The 17,248-nt window shown below is 43.8% G+C and overlaps 1 protein-coding gene across 1 annotated transcript in view; it reads left to right on the forward strand.

Moving 5' to 3' along the window:
- The window catches only part of ATRN (attractin), a 243,572-nt gene that overhangs the window by 37,406 nt on the left and 188,918 nt on the right, over positions 1 to 17,248 (forward strand). The window lies entirely within an intron of this gene.

Genomic DNA, 17,248 nt, shown 5'->3' on the forward strand with positions numbered 1-17,248 from the left:
CCAGCTGGAACTTGAGGCATCCCTTGCTTATCTGTTACTTTAATGCTCTACATTCAAGGTACAAGTCCTTCATTCTTCCAGCTGAAGGCTGAACAAAACTTTACTCTTGGGCCATAGTAGTTCCTTAACCTGCAGGAAACTGACTATTTCCCAGGTGGATAGCACTGGGAAATTGGCTGAGGGTTTTGAACGTTAGGCACAGTTGAAACATCAGCTTACTTAAAACATCTGCGAGTAGTTGCAGCAGTGAGGGGAATGCGGGGCAGGTTATGATGCTTACTTGTAGAAGTCTTGATTCCAGTAGCCCCCCTTTGGCCTGAAAAACTGTAGATCATTGGCCTGAACTTCCCTGATCAACCTGCTTCCCTGCTACCAATTCTTGTCCTTCACCTTTGGACTGGGAATCATCAGTGGGGAGGAATCCAGAATAGGATAGAACTAGGATGTGGGGAGAGAAGCAATTTGGTGCTGTGGGTTCAGATTTGGCCAGTTTCCAGATGTGTAGATTGTGAAGAAATTAAGGAGTTGTTTCATGTTTGTAGCCGTGGGAGGAGAGATGAGCAGAGAGGGAGGTCAACATGTCTGTTTGGAAGTCGGAGGTTTTGATGATCTCTTAATTGCATGATGTAATTCATTGTCCTGGGGCATTAAATATCTGAATGGTCACAGAGCAAAATGGTGCACTTTGCTCCCAGGAGCTGACCATATGCCTCTCAAATACTGTCGACTCCTACTGTCCTGGAGGGAGGAATACGTGTCTGGAAAACAAACCCTCTTCAATCACATAACAAAGCGGATACACAATTAGGCTATTAGCCCAGCCCTCTTATCTGTATTTAAATGCAAGTCTTCAAGATATTACTCGTATCAGAGTAAAAGTTCTTTCAAACTGGGGAGGAATATTGATGTGACTATAAATCTTGAAACATTTGTGTGGTTTTAAAAATTATAATTATGATGCCATATTTACAAGGTACACAGGTGCAGAATACTGTAATTTAAACTCTCGCACATGTATTTAAGATACATTTTTGGCTAATTGTATGTTTCTAATTTTGGGAAACTGCTGAACTATCAGTAGGCAAACCTTGCTTGCTCTTGGTAACTGAGTATGAATTACAATGAGCTTTGAAACAGAACAGAGGTTGAGGGGGAAAAAAGTGAAAAGGGAGTGACTGCTAGAAGCACTGATTCAGTTTAGTAGATTCACAGGTGCAAATTGTATCCTGAGATTATTTAAAACAACCTCCTGTGAAAAAAATTGTCATTGCTAACTGAACTCTTGCTCTAGACGGGGCTTATAAAACTTACCAAACTCATTGTAACCAGAGGACTAACGTTCAGGCTATGGTTACGCTACCGCTTATGTCGGTATAACTTGGATCGCACCCCCCCGAGTGACATAAGCTACGCCAACCTAAGTACTAGTGTGGACAGCACTATGTCGGCAGGAGAAGCTCTCCCACCAACATAGCTACCGCCACTTATTGGAGAGGGTTAATTAAGTCAATGGGAGAACTTTCTCCCATCGGTTTAGAGCTAATACACTAGAGAGCTTACAGCGGCACAGCTGCATCAGTGCAGACTATGTGATCACAGTGGTCCCTTCTGACCTTGACATCTACAAATAAGCGCACAGAGTTATGGGAGGAGGGAGTACTGTTTTTACCAGTTACAATGTCATGGTTAGGGTTGCTTGCCCACACAGCAAAACAGCCATGTGTCTAACCCATTACAGGAATCAGTCAGTGTGCCTATGTATGATGCATATGTAAGATTCACCTGTTGTTGACTTTGGACAATCACTGTTGTTTTTAGCCACTTGTGTCATGTCAGTTGAAGGCACAGTAAAATATTGTTGTGTGATTCTTTATAGAGATATCCCTAATTACACTAAGTCCTTAAGGGTATGTCTATACTCCATTGTAAGCCCAAGGTTAGTGGGACTCAAGTCAGCTGACCCTGGGTTCAAGAACCAGGGTCTACACTGATTGTCAACCCTAGGTTAAGAATTGACTAAGCCAGGCTTGAACTTGGGGCTCTGGTGTCCACACTGCAGCATGCAGACTGGAGTCCAATCAACCACATCCCAGACTCCCTAGCATCCTCCTGAAATGTGGCCGTTCTAGCCCCATGGTGCACTGTGGGAAAACTTGACTGTCCATCCTGCATGTTACAGGAAGTTGGCACAGCCTGCCAACACAGTCATTTTCGTCTGTGTTCTCCCAGCAACTGGAGCCAGGAGTATGGAGGAGGCGCCTTTTGAAAAAATTCTGTTGCTTACGCTTTCACTCCCGTGTCAGGAAAAGGGCAGAGCTTCTGTGAGACGCTGGTGAACATTTCAGCAACATTTTCTGACTCACTGAAGAAATCTGACAGAGCTTATAATGGAGGAGGAGAAGGACACAGACATGGCAGACTTCGAATTGACTGATGCTGCTCATGTCACTTGGTACAGTTGCTGATGCCCCCTACTTAGACAGTCGCTTCTGGAGCAAGGCCACAAGCACAGACTGGTGGGACCACATCGTCAAGCAGACCTGGGACGACCAGCAGTGGGCCCAGAAGAAACACATGAAGAAAGCTACGTTTCTGGAGCTTTGTAAGCAGCTTGCCCTGAGCCTCCAGCATAAAGATAAACACATGTGAGTGGCCAAACCGGTCCAGAAATGGGTTGCTGTAACTGTAACTGTTTGGAAGCTGGCTACCCCAGACTGCTACAGGTCCATTGTTAACCAGTGTGGTGTGGAAAAGTTGACTGTGGGTAAAATGGTGGGAGAGGTTTCTGAGGCAGTCAGGCGTGTGGTTTGCCTCAAGGTAGCAGGCATAAAATATATTCTTGAGGTAATTGCTGGCTTTGAGAGAATGGAGTTTCCAAACTACACTAGGGCCATTGTTAGGACTTGTATCCATTGTTTGCCCTCCTCAGGAGCACATGAGTACATAAACATAAAAGGGTACTACTCCATTGTTATACAGGCCCTTGGGGACCACAGAGGTCAATTTATGAATGTCAACGTGGGTTGCACTGGAAAAGTTCATGATGCCAGGGTGTGTGTATTTTTTTTTGCTGATTGGTAGTCTATATTCATAAACCGGCTGGGACACTATTCCCACCAGATGACCTTGTCATAAATGTGTAGTTACTGTCCCCACTGTTATTCTGGGGGACCCAACATACCCCCTTTTGCTTGGGGGTTATGAACCGTACCCTGATTTCAGAGGCCCTGGCAAAAATGTGCTCCTTTCCAAAAAAATGTACTTTTAAGACTTGCTGTTTGCATTTCCCAGTTGCCACTTTGAACTCGGTGGGGTGGAGGAGGGAGCCAAGCTGCTGGCATTCATTCCACCATTAGTGGATACATGCTGCTAGCTGGGGCTTCATAAATGTTGCATTGGTTCATACAACGGAAGTCACTCCTAGTCCTTTATTAATAAACATTAAAATGGAGCCAGAAACTTGCCAAGCTTCAGAGTGGCTTTTGTCCCTTCTGTGTCTGCTGCCAGTTCCATGACACTTTGTTTCTTTGGGGGGAGGGAGCATCAGAAAGCTTCTCCGGGTACAGCCCCAAGATGTGCTGCTGCTTCTGCAGCAAAGTCTCTTCTGGGACTGGTTTCAGCAGCAGAGACACTTCGCTGGTCTCACTCTGCACTTTCTGCTTGCTCCCACCAGTCCCCGTGCTGGTTTCTGGGGCCAGCAGATGGATATTCCGGCTTACAGGCCATCGTGTGCCATTATTTGCTCTGTGCTGGGTGCAGCACCCAGGTCAAACTCATAACATGGGCATGATCTCGGTGAGTTGCCCAAGGTGCAGTTCTGGGTTCCTGATTCTCTGGTACTTGGTATTGAGCCAGTTAATCCGTTCTCTGCACTTGTTACCGGTCTGGTAAATTTGCAGTGCTGCAAGCTCCTTTACTATTTGCTGGTTTGTGTGATCATTCTTGGTACCCTTACTAAAGTCCACTGTTTTGCTGGCCTTGCACCGGAGATTGACCAAAATCTAACTGTGTTCCCGGACCTTGAAGCAGCGTGATTTGCAAAGGACTTCTTCTGCTCAGTCTCCATTGCAAACATAGAAGGTTCTCTGATGGTGTGTTTGCAGCTCAGTGGTCCAAAAACAATGGAAGAGTTAACTGCTGACTCAGCGAGCTGCTGCACTACCACAAGGGGAGTTGCTTCCATTTCTCTGGAGTTGATTGGCAGTTTTGGGGATAGGGAAGACGAAGGAAATTGGCCCATGGGATGGTGAGATGCTTTTGGTGGACTTCCAGGACCTAAGTTGAGGGGGACTGTGTCAGCACTTGAACCCTGGGTCCCAGCTTGACTCTGACTCAAACCCTTCATTCCCACAGAGTCCTAAGAACCTGTGTCTGAACCAGAGTCTGAGGGTATGTCTACACGGCAATGTAAGACCAGGGTTAGTAGAACTCAAATTAGCAGACCCTGGGTTTGTTAACCTAGGGCTTGAGCATCTATACTGCCTTCTAATCTCCAGGTTAGGAATTGTTGAACCCTGTATCTTAGCTTGGGGCTCCAGTTTCTACACTGCATAGTGCGGGCCTGAGTCCAACCACCTGTGCCCTAGACCTCCTAGTGTCCTCCCAAAACGTGACCTTTCTAGTCCTTTGTTTGTGGTTCACTGTGGGAAAACTTTATTGTCCACCAAACTTGACTGTCTAGGGGTATGTATACACTGCATTTAGACACCCTTGGCTGGACTGCTGCCTTGGGCTTGGGCTAAGGGACTGTTTAATTGGGGTGTAGACGTTCCAGCTCGGGTTGCAGCCTGAGCTCTGGGACCCTCCTATCTCTCAGGGTCTTAGAGCCCAGGCTCCAACCTGAGCCTGAACATCTGCGCCTCAATTAAACAGTCCCTTAGCCCAAGTAAGTTGGCATGGGCCAGCCGTGGGTTTTTAATTGCAGTGTAGACATACCCTAGAGGACAAAGAGAGTCAGCCGATGGGACTGTGGAATACTTCTGGTGGACTCCCAGAGCATGTGTACAGTGGGGCTGCATCTATGCTGCAAAGCAATAGGGCTTGAACCCTGGGTCCTGAGTTGCCTCGGGTTTGGACTCTCCATCCCTGTGGGGTCCTGGGACCCTGGGTTCAAGCCCGGGGTTAGCACAAGTTGTTTGTAGGCGGTGTGGGGGTTTGGGCTCAAGCCTGAGTCTGAGCCCAGGCTTACATTGCAGTGTAGACATATCCTTAGGGTGTTAAAACTTCCATCCTTTCAATACATATGGTATTATCCTACAGATTTCCTTTTGCTCCCTGATACTAGATGAAAAATATGCACAGATACAGGTTTAATTAACTGTTGCACAAAAGAATCCATGTAATACCATCTTAGGTAGTTTCTTTAATATGCAAATGAAAAGTTCACCCTTGTCTTCAGCATTGGAAGCTTAAAATTTTCATGTACATAACCACAGTTTTCACAAGTACAAACTCTATTTGTAAGAGGTCTGTGTTTGAAGGGACACTCCTGCTGGCTGTCCTGCCTAGCTAAGGTTTGGCTCTCGGGTGTACCAATGACCTTTGCAATTGGTAAGGAAAAGAGACATAGCTTTTATAGGAATTAGAAAATCATAAGGTAGATAGATGCACAGGTTAATTTGTCTATTTCTTTCGTGAATTTTTGGCAGCTGTTCTTTGTCTACAGTTTAAACAAAAACGTACTTACGTTGAACCGTATGCGCGGGCCTTTCCACTTCAAGCAACGTGTGCACTCTGAGAAAATAATCAATTATGAAATAAGAGCAACATTAATTGATTTAGGATGGGATGCTGTGGGACTAGTAAACAGGATATGAAACCTTTTAGTTATAGATCAGCAGTTTAAATTCATCTATAATAATGGCTGTAAGTGGTTTATGTGGAATTAATATATGGTCTCATTCCAGGTCCTAGTGAAGAGGGGTCCATATCACAGCCAGCACTAATGAGCATTGTTGTCGACGGTATTTTAGAGACGTCAAGGATTTGATGGGCCGTAGGGATAGAATTATCTGCTTTCCCCTAGGGTTGGCCTTATGGGCCCTTATTAAGTCATGATGGTGAAAGACCAATGAAGGAAGGGTAGAGGGAGTTTTACGCTGTTTCTGTTGTACTATTTCTGTAGATAAATAGAAGGCAAGTACTTTTTACTGTTTGTCACCAGTATTAAATTTACCTCAAATGTTGCTCTGCGCTGCTAATAAACACATTATGTGACTGAGGCCTGGTCTACACTACGAGTTTAGGTCGAACTTAGCAGCGTTAAATCGAATTAAGCCTGGACACATCCACACGACGAAGCCCTTTTTTTCGACTTAAAGGGCCCTTTAAACCGGTTTCTTTACTCCACCTCCAACGAGGGGATTAGCACTAAAATCGGCCTTTGAGGGTCGGATTTGGGGTAGTGTGGACGGAATTTGACGTTATTGGCCTCCGGGAGCTATCCCACACTGCTTCATTGTGACCGCTCTGGACAGCACTCTCAACTCAGATGCACTGACCAGGTAGACAGGAAAAGCCCTGCGAACTTTTGAATTTCATTTCCTGTTTGCCCAGCGTGGAGAGCACAGGTGACCACGCAGAGCTCATCAGCACAGGTAACCGTGATGGAGTCCCAGGATCGCAAAAGAGCTCCAGCATGGACAGAACGGGAGGTACGGGATCTGCTCGCCATATGGGGAGACGAATCAGTGCTAGCTGAACTCCATAGCAGTAAACGAAATGGCAAAATATTAGAAAAAGTCTCAAAGGCCATGAAGGACAGAGGCCATAACAGGGACGCACAGCAGTGCCGCGTGAAAATTAAGGAGCTATGGCAAGCCTACCACAAAGCCAGAGAGGCAAACGGAAGGTCCGGGGCAGAGCCGCAAACATGCCGCTTCTACGCGGAGCTGCATGCCATGCTAGGGGGTGCAGCCACCACTACCCCAACCGTGTGATTTGACTCCATCAATGGAGAATCACGAAACAGGGAAGCGGGTTCGGGGTACGAGGAAGATAGCTCACAGCAAGGAAGCGGAGAAACCAGTTTCCCCAACAGCCAGGATATGTTTATCACCCTGGACCTGGAACCAGTAACCCCCGAACTCACCCAAGGCGTGCTCCCAGACCCTGAGGGCACACAAGGGACCTCTGGTGAGTGTACCTTTGTAAATATTACACGTGGTTTAAAAGCAAGCGTGTTTAATGATTAATTTGCCTTGGCAATCGCGGCCAGTACAGCTACTGGAAAAGTCTGTTAATGTGTATGGGGATGGAGCGGAAATCCTCCAGGGACATCTCCAGAAAGCTCTCCTTCATGTACTCCCAAAGCCTTTGCAAAAGGTTTCTGGGGAGGGCTGCCTTATCCCGTCCGCCATGGTAGGACACTTTACCACGTCAGGCCAGTAGCACGTAGTCTGGAATCATTGCATAACAAAGCATGGCAGCGTATGGTCCCGGTGTTTGCTGGCATGCAGACAACATCCATTCCTTATCTCTCTTTGTTATCCTCAGGAGAGTGATATCATTCACGGTCACCTGGTTGAAATGGGGTGATTTTATTAAGGGGGCATTCAGAGGTGCCCGTTCCTGCTCGGCTGAACAGAAATGTTCCCCGCTGTTAGCCACGTGGTGGGGGCGAGGGGTGAAGTGATCATCCCAGAGAATTGGGTGTGTGTGTGGGGGGGGGGTAGTTGGGTTTGTGCTGCATGTTAACCCGGAAACCGCAGCCCCTCCTTTTACATTGCAAACCCATTTTAAATGACCAACACAACGGGTGCTTGGTATGGGAAATGAGGGCGCTACTGTTTGAAACCATTCCCACATGTTAAGAAGGTTAAAAAAGCCAAAAGACTGTGGCTTACCATAGCTGCCTGCAAGCTGAAATCTGTTGCCTGGCACTGCGTGAGTGATCTCTCACAGCAAACTGGCAGGCCCTCAATATAAGAGGAAAAATGTGACCTTATAACGATGTGTAATGTGAACAGCAAAATTTAATGTGAAAGTGTACCCATTGTTCTCTAAAATGTGTCTTTTTTAACCACCTCTCCCTTCTCCACCAGCTGCAAATGTTTCTCCTTCACAGAGGCTAGTGAAGATTAGAAGGAGAAAACGGCGGGCTCGGGATATGTTCTCGGAGCTCCAGATGTCCTCCCACGCTGATAGAGCACAGCAGAATGCTTGAAGGCAGTCAATGTCAGAGTGCAAAAAAGCGCAATATGAACAAGAGGAGAGGTGGCGGGCTGAATCGCGGGCTGAAGAGAGCAAGTGGCGGGCTGAAGAGGATAGGTGGCATCAGCTTGCTGACAGAAGGCAAGAGTCGATGCTCCGGCTGCTGGAGCATCAAACTGATATGCTCCAGCGTATGGTTGAGCTGCAGGAAAGGCAGCAGGAGCAGAGACAGCTGCTACAGCCCCTGTGTAACCAACAGCCCTCCTCCCCAAGTTCCATAGCCTCCTCACCCAGATGCCCAAGAACGCGGTGGGGGGGCCTCCGGCCACCCAGTCACTCCACCCCAGATGATTGCCCGAGCATCAGAAGGCTGGCCTTCAATAAGTGTTAAAGTTTTAAACTGCAGTGTGTCCTTTTCCTTCCCTCCTCCCCCACCCCTCCCGGGCTACCTTGGCAGTTATCCCCCTAGTTGTGTGATGAATTAATAAAGAATGCATGAATGTGAAGTAACAATGACTTTATTGCCTCTGCAAGCGGTGCTCGAAGGGGGGAGGGGAGGGTGGTTATTTTACAGGGAAGTAGAGTGAACCGGGCGGGAGGGGAGGTTCAATCAAGGAGAAACAAACAGAAGTTTCACACCGTAGCCTGGCCAGTCACAAAACTGGTTTTCAAAGCTTCTCTGATGTGCACCGTGCCCTGCTGTACTCTTCTAGCGGCCCTGGTGGTCTGGCTGCGCGTAATCAGCAGCTAGGCGATTTGCCTCAACCTCCCACCCTGCCATAAATGTCTCCCCCTTAATCTCTCAGATATTGTGGAGCGCACAGCAAGCAGCAATAACAATTGGAATAGTGGCTTCGCTGAGGTCTATCCGAGTCAGTAAACTGCGCCAGCGCGCGTTTAAACGTCCAAATGCACATTCCACCACCATTCGGCACTTGCTCAGCCTATAGTTGAACAGGTCCTGACTCCTGTCCAGGCTGTCTGTGTATGGCTTCATGAGCCATGGCATTAAGGGATAGGCTGGGTCCCCAAGGATAACGATAGGCATTTCAACATCCCCAACGGTTATTTTCTGGTCCGGGAAGAAAGTCCCTTCCTCCAGCTTTTGAAACAGACCAGAGTTCCTGAAGACGTGAGCATCATGTACCTTTCCCGGCCATCCCACGTTGATGTTAGTGAAACGTCCCTTGTGATCACCAGGGCTTGCAGCAGCATTGAAAAGTACCCCTTGCAGTTAATGTACTCGGTGGCTTGGTGCTCTGGTGACAAGATAGGGATATGGGTTCCGTCTATCGCCCCACCACAGTTTGGGAATCCCATTGCAGCAAAGCCATCCACTATGACCTGCACGTTTCCCAGAGTCACTACCCTTGATATCAGCAGGTCTTTGATTGCGTTGGCTACTTGGATCACAGCAGCCCCCACAGTAGATTTGCCCACTCCAAATTGATTCCCGACTGACCGGTAGCTGTCTGGCGTTGCAAGCTTCCACAGGGCTATCGCCACTCGCTTCTCAACTGTGAGGGCTGTTCTCATCCTGGTATTCTGGCGCTTCAGGGCAGGGGAAAGCAAGACAAAAAGTTCCATGAAAGTGCCCTTACGCATGCGAAAGTTTTGCAGCCACTGGGAATCGTCCCACACGTGCAGCACGATGCGGTCCCACCAGTCTGTGCTTGTTTCCCGGGCCCAGAATCGGTGTTCCACGCCATGAACCTGCCCCAGTAACACCATGATTTGCACATTGCTGGGGCCTGTACTTTGTGAGAGGTCTATGTCCATGTCAATTTCCTCATCACTCTCGTTGCCGCGCTGCAATCGCCTCCTCGCCTGGTTTTGCTTTGGCATGTCCAGGCTCTGCATATACTCCAGGACAATGCGTGTGGTGTTCATAGTGCTCATAATTGCTGCGTGATCTGAGCGGGCTCCATGATCCCAGTGCTATGGCGTCTGGTCTGAAAAAAGGCGTGAAACTATTGTCTGACGGAGGGAGGGAGGGAGGGGCGAGTGACGACATGGCTTACAGGGAATTAAAATCAACAAAGGTGGCTGTGCATCAGGGAGAAACACAAACCAGTGTCACACAGAATGGCCCCCCCAAAGATTGAACTCAAAACCCTGGGTTTAGCAGGCCGTTGATTTCACGGAGGGAGGGGGAAGCAAATGAATACAGAACAAATCTATTTTTTACATCTTAAGCTGGCAGCAGACAGTGCAGCATGACTGATAGCCATCGGCAGCTTCTGGGTGCTTGGCAGAAAAAGCTGTATTACGACTGCTAGCCATCATTGTCAAGACGGTTCAATAGGACTGCCGGCAGGACTGAGTCTCCAGGAGACAAAACATGTCTGCCCAGGTGCCTCTGACTGAACTCACTGAGGAATATGATGATGACGATGATGGATATCAATCATAATACACCATCCACTGCCAAAAGGCAAGGAGCTGCTGCTGTATAGCAATGGAGCCCCACGTCTGCCAGCACCCAGATAGCCGCTGACGGCTACAAAGTCATACTGCACCGTCTACTGCCAAAAGGCAATTAGCTGCTGCTGTGTAGCAATGCAGTACCACGTCTGCCGGCACCCAGATGACATATGGTGACGGTGAGCTGAGCTGAGCGGGCTCCATGCTTGCCGTGGTATGTTGTCTGCACAGGTAACCCAGGTAAAAAGGCACGAATCGATCGTCTGCCGTTGCTCTGATGGAGGGGGAGGGGCCTGACGACATGTACACAGAACCCCCCGCAACACTGTTTTTGCATCATCAGGCATTGGGATCTCAACCCAGAATTCCAGTGGGCGGCGGAGACTGCGGGAACTGTGGGATAGCTACCCACAGTGCAATGCTCCGGAAGTCAATGCTAGCCTCGGTACTGTGGACGCGGTCCGCCGACTTAATGCACTTAGAGCATTTTATGTGGGGACATACACAATCGACTGTATAAAACCGATTTCTATAAAACCGGCTTCTATAAATTCGACCTAATTTCGTAGTGTAGACATACCCTGAGTGGTAGTTCTATTGTAGTACTGTTTAGTCTGTTGTTGTTGTTGTTGTTTGTTTTTTAAACTTTATGCACTTTGTTGTTAGCAAAGCGGGCTACTTGATATTTTAAGTAACTGAGTTGATGTATTAGTCTGGTTGCAGTCTGTGTTTTTAGAGTAATGCTATGAATATGCAATTATTGTGTGTTTAAAAAAAAAAATCCTTCCAGTATTAATAAATCTGAGTTTGAGAGCTGAAGTTGCTAAATCTGATTTTTCTGATTTATGGTCAGGTTTTGCATTTCATTCTGTTGGTCTATTGAAACTTCATCGGTAGGTTTCACTCTCTGGTTCACTTGTATTAGGATTTTGCTTTTGTGTGGGTTGCTGGAACCACACAGGAGGATCTAAATAAAGAAAATGCTTTTACATAATAAAACATTTCACATTAAATGTTGTAAGCTTTTTTTCAGCAAAATCTATTGACCCTTTGTACTGCTTCATCTTCCTTTTGATTTATAAAAAAATGAAACCCACAGTGTTCATGGCTTGATAACTCTTTTGTATATGTCTAACTGTGGAGCATGAAATAGTTACTTTCGAAAATGGGACTTCAGAACTACGATTTTCAAAAGTGACTTAAGGACTTAAGAGCCTAAGTCCCGTTGAAAGCCAATGATGCTTAGACTTTTAAGTCACCTAAGTGCTTTGGAAAACATTACCTCAATACTGTAAATTACAGTTTTGCCATCTGTTAATGTTAAAAATGAACTAATTGCTTTGGATGTTTTTTTAAATCCAAAAAGTCTGAGGAGTATTTGTAAAACAGATATTGTTTATAGCATTTTTCCACTCTGGAGGTCCTCCAAGTCCCTCTTAGAGCTCTGAAGGTGTTAAGCTTCTCTATACTCACTCACTTCATTTGTTTGCCTGTTGTCCTTACATTACCGCAACTGCTTGTCCCAGTCAAGAAGAGAGGCTGGAGCCAGTTAAAGCCTGAACAGTCCAGAAGACCTTCTTACAGAATGATGTAATGCACTGCTGGTTTAGGATAGAACAGTCAGAATACACAGCATTCAAAGTTATGAATTAATATAAGAGTACAATTTTTAGTTCATTTCTAGGATGCCCATCCTTAGTATCTAGGTGATAACATTATAAATATACGAAATACTGATGTCAATGAGTCTGACAGTATAGGACTCAAGTGACTTTTATTCCCAATAGTACGTTAGTAAAAAGATCTCTCTCATAATGGTTCTAGTTGTCATATCATCTGGTGTTGGGGTGGCACCAGCTACACTGCAAATTTCCCCAGACCTTAAGTACCTTGCTCCTAGATAATATGTTTTGATCTTTTTTACATAGGGAAAACCAAACCATGTTTAAGGAATGATGGGCCACTGCCAGGCTCAAGTACAGTGCTTAAATATGGTAGATTTTTGTGTAGTGTAGACCAAGGACCAATATTAGAAAAATTCTAGGGTTTTTGTTTTTCATTAGTATTGGGAATGCAATTTAACCTCTTATCAGCTTGTTTTTGTTTAATTTAAGGATAAGACTCCAGCCTTAGCTTGCTTTTGTGCCAGGTATTTCTCTTTATCTCCAGCTTGTGGGTTGTTCATATAGTACCATGTGTTGTGTAATACCAGAGTGCAGTTATGACAACTTAGCTTCAATTTCATTTGCTTTGGTGTTGAACTCTCTGTAATGATACTTAGTATACGTGGGTTTATTTGTGTTTAATGAAATATGTTCCAAAGGTTAGTGAGGGATGTAAATCATTTACAGATTAGTATTCAGATCTTGTTTTTACCAAGGAAACTTTGTTGATAAAGTTTTGGGTTATTTTTTTTAACTTAAACAGTTCATTTTTGTTTTTGTATTGTTCAAATATGTCTAAGTTCTGTCAACACTGGAGCATGCAAGGTTTCCTGGAATGTTTGAGACATTATCTTATATTGCCTTTGATAGTTTTTCTGTAGTGAATGCCAGAGTAATTGTTTCCAGAGCAGGTCATTCATAATGATTCCTGGGTAATGGGTGATTGTTTTTTAGCTCCTGAGATTTACTTCGCTTCCAAAGTCTGCACAGTATCAGTTGCAGGCAAAGTGCCTTCAGAGTTGAAACATTAGCTTACTTAAAACAGTAAGATTCCCAGGCTCCCCATTGCCGCTGTTTTCAAAAGATTAAGGTATAGAAAAGAGGGCCAAATTTTTCAAATATTAGTGCCTAGAATTAGGTACCTGAGTCCATGTTTAAAAATATAAATGGATAGTCTGACTTTTCAGAAATGCTGAACAATTGAAAAAACAAACAAAAATACTCAAAGCCTCCTCACTGAAGTTCACGGAATCTGCAGGAGCTTAGCATAACTCTGAAAATTGGGCCACTGCTCTAGTTGCCCAAAAATGGACTCGGTGCGGAACTTCAGGCTGAAAAGTTTTGGGCCCAGATATTTTAAGTTGGAAAGTATAAAATATAGAGCTGTGTGGAGAATGAAAATTCAATCAAGACATCAAAATTTGTTTTAGTTCCAATTCGGGACAAACACCCAAAATTTGAAATTTCTCAGTGAAAGAAAATTTCCAAAATTTCATTTTGGGTCAATTAAAATAGTTAGCTTCAATAAAATTGGAACATTTCACTTCCATTTGACTTTTATTTATCATATATAGCATACACATTTTAAAATTTTTTTAAAACAAGTCATTTAGAAAGGAAAAGTGAAAACATTTTTTTCTTAAATGTTGAAATGGGACATTTTGACATAGTTGGAACTTCTTTCCATTTTTTGATGAAATCAACATGATTTCATAAAGTATTTTTCATTTTGATGGAGCTGCATTCTCCGGAAATGGTTCTGTCTAACTTTTTCCTGACCAGCTCTAATAAAATATATTTCTCTGAGAACTTGCTAAGTTGCTTTAAAATACAAGCATGTTCTCCAGTGGAGCGTCGTGGAGCTGCTCAGTTGCCAGAAAATGTTGCTGGAACATGTTGATTGCTACTTCACAATGTTTTTTTAATGACAAAATTCTCTTGTAAAAATTCTTTTGGAACTCTTCTTTTTATAATGCATCTGTGAGGAACCACTAGGACTACTCGGTCTCATTTTATCTGTATCAGTCAAACTGGGCCAGATCGTTTTGGTCTTGATCTTGCACTCTCCCCTAAATTCCAATGAATTCTCAGATTCTCTCAGGATGGGTTGCATGGGTGCACTGCTTCTCCTCCCTTGGGAAAGGATGGTGCTCATCACCAGTCAATAGTTAAACTGAGGAAAAAGACAAGGAATCTGTGACTTGTAGTGGTTTTAAATCTCACAAGCCCTTGGGTTCCAGAAGCCTGGTGAGCTTGTAAACAGTGGAATGACCCACATGAGGGGGAGGGTGAATGATGTCATGGCTTAGTACTCAGTTCTCTTCGGAAGGGAGGCTGAGAGGCAGGATTTGGAGAAATTTTTCACATTTATCTCCTGGGAAGGACTCTTGCTTCCATGGTACCTGAAATAGTGGGGACTTATCAGCGTGTAATTAAAAAATAGAGTTTTCAGTTGATCTAATAACTGAAACAGAGGTAGGATATGAGATACAAAGCCAATACCCTCCAGAAGTGCAGCTTCTTGGAGTAATGGCATTTTCTGCAGCCTGAGGACGGGTTTAATCACAGTTAACTCACATGATTAACTCAGAATTAATTTCCATTTAAAAAAATTAATCTCGATTAATCATGGTTTTAATCGCACTATTAAATAATATTTAATAAATTTCAATTGGTGAACTATTTGTGGATGGTTTGTCTACATTTTCAAATATATTGATTTCAATTACAGCACAGAATATAAAGTGTACAGTGCTCACTTTATATTATTATTTTTGATTACAAATATTTGCACTAAAAATGATAAAAGAAAGTGTTTTTAAGTTCACCTCATACATGTACTGTAGTGCAATTTCTATCGTGAAAGTGCTACTTATAAATGTAGATTTTTGTTTTCTGTTACGTATCTGCACTCAAAACAAAGCAATGTCAAATTTTAGAGCCTATAAATCCACTCAGTCCTACTTCTTGTTCAGCCAATTGCTAAGACAAACAAGTTTGTTTACATTTACGGGAGATAATGCTGCCCGCTTCTTTTTTTACAATGTCACCTAACAGTGAGAACGGGCGTTCGCAAGGCACTTTTGGCATTGCAAGGTATTTACATGCCAGATATGCTAAACATTCATATACCCTTTCATGCTTCGGCCACCATTCCAGAGGACATGATTCTATGCTGATGATTAAAAAAAAATGCATTAAATTTTAGACTGAACTCCTCGGCGGGGGAGAATTGTATGTCTCCTGCTTTGTTTTACCCGCATTCTGCCATATGCTTCATGTTGTAGCAGTCTCAGATGATGACCCAGCACATGTTGTTCATTTTAAGAACACTTTCACTGCAGATTTGACAAAACGCAAAGAAGGTACCAATGTGAGATTTCTAAAGATAGCTACAGCGCTTGACCCAAGGTTTAAAAATCTCAAGTGCCTTCCAAAATCTGAGAAGGACGAAGTGTGGAGCATGCTTTCAGAAGTCTTAAAAGAGCAACACTCCGATGTGGAAACTTACAGAACCCGAACCACCAAAAAAGAAAATCAACCTGCTGGTGGCATCTGACTCAGATTATGAAAATGAACATATGTCGGTCCACACTGCTGTGGATAGTTATTGAGCAGAACCTGTCATCAGCATTGAAAGGTGTTCAAAGCATGAGGGTACATATGAATCTTTACTGCATCTGGCATGTAAATATCTTGCGACGCTGGCTACAACAGTGCCAGGCGAACGCCTCTTTCTCATTTTCAGGTGACGTAAACAAGAAGCAGGCAGCATTATCTCCTGCAAATGTAACCAACCTTGTTTGTCTGAGTGATTGGCTGACCAAGAAGTAGGACTGAGTGGACTTGTAGGCTCTAAAGTTTGACGTTGTTTTATTTTTTAGTGCAGTTATTTTTTTGTTCATAATTCTACATTTGTAAGTTCAACTTTCATGATAAAGAGATTGCATTACAGTACTTATATTAGGTGAATTGAAAAATACTATTTCTTTTGATTTTTACATTGCAAATATTTGTAATAAAAATAAATATAAAGTGAGCACTGTACACTTTGTATTCTGTTGTAACTGAAATCAATATATTTTGAAAATGTAGAAAACATTCAAAGATATTTTAAATAAATGGTATTCTATTATTAACAGCGCAATTCATCACGGTTAATGTTTTTAATCGTGCAGTTAATATTTTTAATTGCGCGACAGCCCTAGTTTTTATAACATGTTATGATAGAAATTGTTAATTATCCTTGACTTACGAGGTTATATTCGGTACCTGCTGTTACAAATAATTTTGTCTTTACCTTTTAGTAAGATTGGATTTTATATCATTTAAAATTTGCATTTGTGTTGCTTGAAATGGAGTATTAGTATACTCATTTCAGGTGACACACAGGCCTGAGTCTTAACTGGCCAATTGAAATGCTAAAGTGAAAATAATTACTCCCAGGGAGAAAAGGAAACATCAGGTTTAATTGAGGACACTTAATCACTCACTCCACACCAGTACAGCTGGTGCATCCTCTATTACTCTCAAATTCTTCCATAGGTAGGGTTTTGTTTTTGTTTTTACACCAACACCTCAAATGCTAGTTTTAATGAATCTGCTAAGGAGTGGCTAAAATCATCCATTCAATCTGTGTCCAGCAGTGATGCATTTCAACAAAGACAGTGGGAAATAATTTTGAGTAGTCTAAGGGGAAACAAATTGATGGAAGAGGCAGCATTTTTAAGTAATAAACTTATACCAGGAACAGGGACCATTGCCCACAATGTGGGTTATCAAAGTCTTCAAAGCAGAAATGAGTTATAACTGATCCAGGCACTGACAGAGAGGGTTATTACATTTGAAAATGGAGTGGAGAGTAAGGGGAGTTCAGCGCATAGGTCTTGGAGAAGAGTCTGTAACATAAGTCCAATCTAGACTGGACCATGAGTTACCCTTTAGACTCTAAGGCCTGGTCCACACTACCCCCCACTTCGGACTAAGGTACGCAAATTCAGCTACGTTAA

This window comes from Emys orbicularis, chromosome 5 (assembly GCF_028017835.1).
Source record: "Emys orbicularis isolate rEmyOrb1 chromosome 5, rEmyOrb1.hap1, whole genome shotgun sequence".
NCBI lineage: Eukaryota > Metazoa > Chordata > Testudines > Emydidae > Emys > Emys orbicularis.